Below are 7,771 nucleotides of genomic sequence, written 5' to 3' on the forward strand. Positions count from 1 at the left end.
GGGTACAACGCCGGCGACTGGTACCAGACGCCGTGCGTCGGGAAGATGGACGAGAGGATACGTACCGACGCTAATAATATGTCATTAAAAGCGGTCGTTTAATAAAAAGTAAACAAACGAAACTTTCGCGCATCGCGATTATGTGCAAATGCAATTTCCAGCCAGGTTTTTTATTCGGCAGCCAACGAGGGCCGAGCTGATATCATCGATATCGTCCACGCGTCCTTTCAATGTAAATTTCGCCAATTGTTATTGTGCCGCGATAACACGCCGATGGAAATCGCCAGATACGCTCGGTCGGAAAATTTCAAACGATTCTAATTCGGTTGGCTCGACTCGTTCGATTGTAAAATTAAATATTTCGTTTGGTTTATCGGCGACGTTCTGAAATTATAATCTGTTAGAGACGCGAATACCTTCGCGACCGGCAGTAAAAGAAATTAAGCATTTAGATTCAACGATGACGTTCAAGATATCGTAAGCTGAAAGTCACGCGCGTCGTACGTTCCGATCGTCGATCGTTTTGATAAATAAATGGTTGCCGAATGGCCGCCGACAGCGAAGGTTAAGAGTAGTGAAATTGAAATTCACGCTGCGGCCGCGCGTACGAGCGATTCAATCGCATCGGGCGGCGATTTTGCATTTAATATTGCGCTCATTGTTTGTATGCGGCGGGATTAATTTTGCGTCGCGGTTTATTGGTTACGCCGAGCATATTGCTGGCTAATTTACCTATCGAAGGCTGGTAGACTTCACCTATGCTCGATAAACATTATTGTTCGATCGTAGATTATATCTACACACGGAACGTAATCGTCCCATTGACAATACAACGTTACTGCCTTTTCAACCGATACCGGGGAAGCGATTTATTCGTTTATCGCTTCCCATCGCTGGTTCGTTTACTTTAATCGCTCCAAAATTATGTAATCAATGTTCGATAAAAATTTGTTCGTTGTAAGCAGACGGTCCATTCGATAAACGAAACATTTTCAAACTATTTTTAAAACGGATATAATGCACAGAAAAATTTCCATAGGTATCGTAGTTGCTAGAAACGTGGACGTTAAAGCAATTATTTGATTGCTAATTGTTTAACTATTTCCCTCCGACAAAATCAACCAGTTTTTAAAATCCTTCGAGGGTGCACGCTGCTCGAGTAACTACTGTACACAAGCCGACGTTGTTGTTTTGGAGTTTCGCATTACACGTCTGCTTTCCTCCAAGAAGTGCACCTACTAATTACCTGCTGCGTCAGTCTCCTCGTTAACTGTAGACGAGCAAATGGAACTGAGAACAGAGAGGAATTCCGAAATAACGGTTAACTCGTGGCAACCAGTACCGGGGATCAATTCGAAATTTCCGCCGTCAGGATTCGCGATTTCCTTGCCGCGTCTTTCCCGGCTTCCGTCGCTTTTAATTATCATCCCGTTCAATTAAAACAGTATCGTTTCATAAATATAACATCGATACGTTAATGCGCGATAAACATTTTCATCGGCAACGCTCGACTGAATTTATATTCCGCGGAAAATGTTCTGCCCCTTATTTACGCGATGATTTTATACACCGTAAAGAGATAAAGGAAAATACAAATTCAATTTTAGACTTGAACGCAACTTGAAAATACGATATTTTTCCGATAGCCAAAATTTATATATTTAAATTTTGACTCGTACGAGAATAAAATTCGGATTGAGAAACACTGAGGCGTCCCAGATATCGATAAAAGGAATATTCGATAAAATCAGTGGTAAATCGTCGGAGCGATGTTCGCCGACAAACCAGAAGTAACAGTCACGATGATAATACGATTTGCCGAGCGTTGTTCTTCTTTTTCGTGCCGCGACTCGCGATTAGCTATCCGCTCGGAAGTTTCGACGTTGACTGGAACCAATTGTTTCCTTCCACAACTGCTCCTCCTAATTACTCGTCGACAGCGGAGCCCTCGCTCGGACCATCCCCCTTTTTCCCGGAGACAGAGACGCGGCCAGCGAAGAAGCAATCAAGGGAAGAACGAAGGGGGGGGAAAAAGTAGAGACCGGTCCGGTGAATCGAACGGCAGGATTCGACAGATGAAGAGGAAAACGCGAAAGGAAGACGAGGTGGAGGAGGAGGAGGAGGCGAGACGCGTGCACGGTACGCTCCATTCATCCCGGCAGCCGCCTTTATGTACAGTAAAATTACATTGAATCACAACACGTTGTCTGGCCTAATTAACGATGCTCGACGCACAACAAAGTTGCGTCTCTCGCGTCCCCCCGGGACCGAATAATTGAACGATACGACTTAACACGCTCCCTGCGTAGCCCTCGTAACGAGATGCCAGTTTTGCATGTTGATAAAGGGTCGTCTAGCATTTTGGAAACGTTGATTCTTCCATTGTTTACCCGACGGTTCGCAAACTTTCTGTAAAGCGTTTAATCCGAGCGATCTGGATCCGGTTTATTTGGAAATCGTAAAGTAAAATGAATCTCGCGTCTCTCCTGGTAATTTATAAAGAGTCTACGATTTGGATGAAATAATAAATGTTATTCCTTATGTCGACGGCGTTGATCGACGTGCATTCTAGCATTTCCTTCACAATAATGTATATTTATTGCATAATTAAATTAGAAGTGTATTTTCGACAATTTTGGAGAATTTTAGTATTCCCAAAAAATGATCTATCGTCTTTAGGGGGATCCCTTTGAGGGAGTTTGGAAGTCGGTGTTCCGTGGGGGGGTTAAGTTCTCGATGAAACGGTAGGAAGAGCGTTAAATGGCGCGATAGCCTCTAATGGCTCGAAATAAGTAGCCGAAGAGAAACAGAAGAATGAGATCAAAGGGTGCGGACCGTGGTGAATCGAATCGAGTGGCACGCCGGAGGAACAGGAAGCGAGGAACGCCGAGGAGAAATGAACAACTAAGCGGGTACACATCGGTGTCAAAGTGGTCGAAGGCTGCCTGGGGTTCTTTGTTGCGCCGCTCGAGACGCCCGGGCATTATTAAAATTGGCCCCGCGGAAACACTTAAAGGCTCGGTCGGCCGGTGGTCCGAGCCCCGCAGGCGTCTGAATTACGAGCCAATGTACGTTTTCAAACGGCAACACGGACGACACTTACTTCCATCCTTTCATCGGAACTTCGCGTGACGAAGTGAAACCGACGACGTCGAAGCATTTCGAACCACCGGAATGATTTACGCGCCGGGCCGATCGTTCGCGCGACACGCCGTTTAGAAATCCAGTTGCATTCAACGACGTTGTTCTTTTGGAATTTAAATTGCCACCTGGTCCATGGAAATTCAAATCTTTGTATCGTTCGAGCGTAAGACGTGCCGATTATTGGCCAAGCAGATGGTAAATGTGTAAATAGATATTTATGTCTGACCCAGTACGATCGATCTTTTCTTTTCACGTTACGATTTTAGAAATTCTGGGACCGTATCGCGTTATGATATTACTTGTGGGGGGACGGTCGATGGCACGGTATCGACATGCATGGACTTTTATGGTTCCGTATAGGAATTCTCGTTGTACGGACTATCATACTCGAAGGCTGCCCTTTCTTGGAAGCACGAAGCAATCTCGAAGACGCTTCCATTGCTTTATCTGTGCATTCATGGGACTGTTGGCCGTCGTCCGGCTGTATCGAATGTCCTGACTCAACTTGATTGCCGTAATACCGGGAAAAAGCTTAACGAACGGATTGTTGCTTCGTCGACAGTCGAAACGTGCGGCTGTCACGACGCCCGATGAATGTCTAACAAGTTACGAGGCATTCGTTAGCCGCATGCAGAACCGTCTCATTGAGACGCTCGCGCGAGCGAATATCTCCATCCGCGGCTAAAAGTATTTTTCGACACCTCACCTCCGGCTAATTAAATTGTAAATTATATTCCCGACACGGTCCCTTCTCTTTATACGCGATATCGCGCGTCGCGTGATCCCCCCGTATCGTCGATAAAAAGACGACGGGGAGCGTCGAGGGGATGTAACGAGTCGATTGTCGGAACGCGAGATCGCCGCGACGAAGAATGACTGCTTGATGTGTAACGACGAGTTCATCGGACAGAGACGAATCGCGTGCAACGGAAAAAACTGCCCAACGATCCTGCCACTCAGGAGTCGTCGGTTGTCGTCTGATTATCGAACTTCCGTCGCTGTTGGTCATAGTCGATGCTAATTGCCGGATAGTTTATCGCCCCGGAAACTCCGTTGGCTCTGGTGATTTACGACTTAACGGGTGACTCGCCATTTTGTTTTTCGGATATATTTGCCGAGAGAAACTCTTGCGTTTCTCTGTGCACGCGAGGGGAGTGAGAATTGCTAAATTGCTGGCGGAATAATTTTCAAACGTTTTAAGGGACTATAAATGTTTGTCGAAAGTGATGGATGCTCAATGATCCTGGCTGATAATGCGAATCAATCATTACCTCGTAAAATTCCAACTATGGATTCCCCGTTACTAGTTGATTAACGTTGAAAAGGAATGGATCGTGTACACTGTCGTTTAAAAGTTAGTCCTAAAATAAATTTAGTTGATAGGATACATTGTACGTACAATTCTATCTGTACTAGTCAATATGGAATAAATTTGGAAGTTTCTAACGAATATTAGCCTCCTATCGTGCCCAAATAATGAAATAAATATATTAAATCGTTCTTGCACAGATTCCCATTTTAATAAGATTGTATCTATAGAAAATCTTTTTTTAATAAATTTCGTAACACGGTCCAGAGTTTTGAACGGCAGTGTACATCGGATAGAAATATTTTTCCGAACTTATAGACCCTGGGCGCGAGAAATAGCTTGATGGACGATCATCAACGCGGTCTAACGGGAAACGCGCTATGGATTTCGACTTGTCGAACGAATGACGAGTGAAACGAACTTTAAAGGAAGATCGTACAGAGACGAAGTGGGACACGGGCGCATGCAGAGGGAGGACGAAAATTGTCAGTCGGGATTAACGTTGTCCGTAGGCTCCAGCGTGCATTACGTCCCAGGAAATATTGGCAATAATTCAAACGAACGTTCCCTCGTACCTCTGCTAGCTTCCTGGGTCACAGTCAATCGCATCGAACGATTATTTCGATAAACGACAAATTCTGGAAATTCAGTTTCCAACTCGAACCGGTCGACAGTGAAACGTGCACGAATCATCGACTGTAGTTCGAGTGAAATGGGAAAATTGTCTGTGAAATCAATATTTATTTACTAAGTAGGCGTATTGTCTCATTTACAATATAGATAAACGAATGTTATGGGTTACTGAGAGTTTATACAAATAATAGTTCTATATTTAAAGATTTATTTATAAAATTGAAATAAAATTATTTGTAGCTTTGAGTAATGATATTATCGTTGAATGTGTTGATATAGTACCGTTACCTCGCGTTAAACATGATAAGAATACAGATGATCAGAAGACAGAAATACAAATATCGATGTGCGGTGATCATCCATCAAGTTATTCCTATTCGATGTACACTGAAGCTCAAAAGTTTGGGGCAGCCTTTGAACTTTCTGATATAGTGATAAATTCAATAATTTTAACCGTAGATCTCTTTAACGTTGATTAAAAAGGAAAACTTTGCTTTCTCGAACGCTTTAATGAATTGGAAGTTTTGAAATAGGTAATATCCGCTGATGAACCCGCGCAGAGAAATTTGTTGGGATTACGAGTTTTCATCATGGTTGACTTTAATGTACCTCCAAAGGGTATTAATATTATTCGCTATTTTCGCATCAATGGATAGAACGTTCGTAGCATGCACTCGTTGTACAATAGCTTAAAGCATTCGCATGAATGCGAGAAAACGATACATTCAGTACACGCGGTAGTTCCTAAATTTTATTCAATTTTACCATTCGCGAAAGATTAATTTACAGAAATCCATCAACGTTGCTATACGCATTTTATATTAAAGTACGTGCAATTGTTATGATATCAATTACGTTGTTTGCGATTATTATAATATTAATTTTAAAGTAAAATAACGGGGCGCGTTAAATTATTGAATCAAATATCGATATTCTCATTAATTTAAGATATTAATTACCGCTCAAAGGCTTTACTGTAACTTCAAATTTAATCAGAATTAATTACATGTAATTGAAATTGTATATTCATTATATAACAGACATTTTGTCGAACAATTCAACGAATATTACGTACGTCCCTTGTTTAATTATAAAAGCGCCGGAAAGGGTAGCGGAAAAGAATGTTCGAGATCAATATGAATTTTCATTTAACATTCCGACGTCATGGTCGACAACATGTAACGCACAAGTCGATGGTCGGAGAAATGCGAAGAATTTCATAAATCCTGTCCCCGATTAATTTTCAATATTAGTGTCGCTACTGCATCCTCGATAATTAGGCAGAATTCTTATGGGAGCAGAATTTCGGATCGTTGCACGCGGTCGTTGTGCGCTCGACTGCTGACTCTTCGTTGTAAATACGCTGATCCCTTTTGAGCTGTACGCGCGTGCATCATTTCCGCGAAAATGCCTCCCGATATTGAACATCCGCTCATCTAACCGCGCATCTCGCGGTTATACGAGAAATTGCTTAACGAACAGGATACAGAACGGAACTAGCTATACTAATTTCGTGCCATGGAACACTTTACCGCTTCCAGCGGACCGTCAGAGTATCCAACAACAGAACTTTTTAATACGTTGGTTGCTACACCTGTTTTCCCCGTCTAGGGATATCCTCGACATTTTTGCAAAATTATAGTTCAATGGAGTTCTTGTCACGTACATTTATGTATTCTTTAAATTGTCAAAAGCACAATAATTCTTTTAATTATTCTTGTTATTTTCTTTCCGTTTAGAATATCCATAGCTCAAGGTATGCGGATGTATCTTTATACAGATAACATACTCGGAATAAAGTTGAAATTGTTGTCTAAGAATGACAAAAAGACATTTTCCTGACTTCGTTCCATCCAGGGGGAAGAAAAGCTACGCGCATTGTTTGATGCAGCAAGAGAAGTAGCAAAGGAAACTGGAGAAGAAATAAAACGAGACATTGTTGGATTCTGTTCACTGTCTACGTTACACTGCATTCTTTATTCTAGTTATAATATAAATTGCATCACTCGAAATAGAAACATAATAAAGTCGAAAAGATGTGTAAGTTATAGGGTTGATTCCATTATCTAATCAACAGGACTCTTGCTAATATAGATTACTCTTTTCTTTCCTGAAGATAACGTAATTTTTAACAGAAGTAATGTTGATATCAAACTCCATTCTGTCGATAGAATTTTTTTAAATATGTATCAGTTAATGAATCTTGCTATCGCGAAGTAAAAGTGATTTATTTGAATTTTAAATAAGCTTGGCGTAAACGCAGTAGTAGTAAAAATGTCCGATTAAAAGCTCGTCGTGGAAAATCGTGTCATTGATCAACGTGGTCCCGGGATGGGGAAAGGGTAGAAAATATATTATAAATGAAATTGCCGACGCTTTTGAAGGAAACACGTTCGTTAATACAAGTTCGAGCGGTCGGTTCTTGAATATTCATCCCGCACGATGTTTCACAATGCGCCATTGTTGCATTTCAATAGAACGGTTCTCATTGTTCAAATGTAATGCTTGCACGAGCCGACCGCGAGTGGGGTCGCTCATAAACACTGACAAGCGTGAGAACCACGAGACGCTGCTCGAGCTTTCGCGGCGCACGCTAATTTTTGCGACGCGACGCCTCGAATCTCATTGCCTCTTTAATTAAGGGGTAAGTTTATGCCACCTTCGTGGCGAAAAAGAAGGTCGAAA

The sequence above is a fragment of the Colletes gigas genome, unplaced genomic scaffold, assembly GCF_013123115.1.
Source record: "Colletes gigas isolate AHSC1104 unplaced genomic scaffold, ASM1312311v1 Colletes_gigas_Sc00005, whole genome shotgun sequence".
Lineage (NCBI taxonomy): Eukaryota > Metazoa > Arthropoda > Insecta > Hymenoptera > Colletidae > Colletes > Colletes gigas.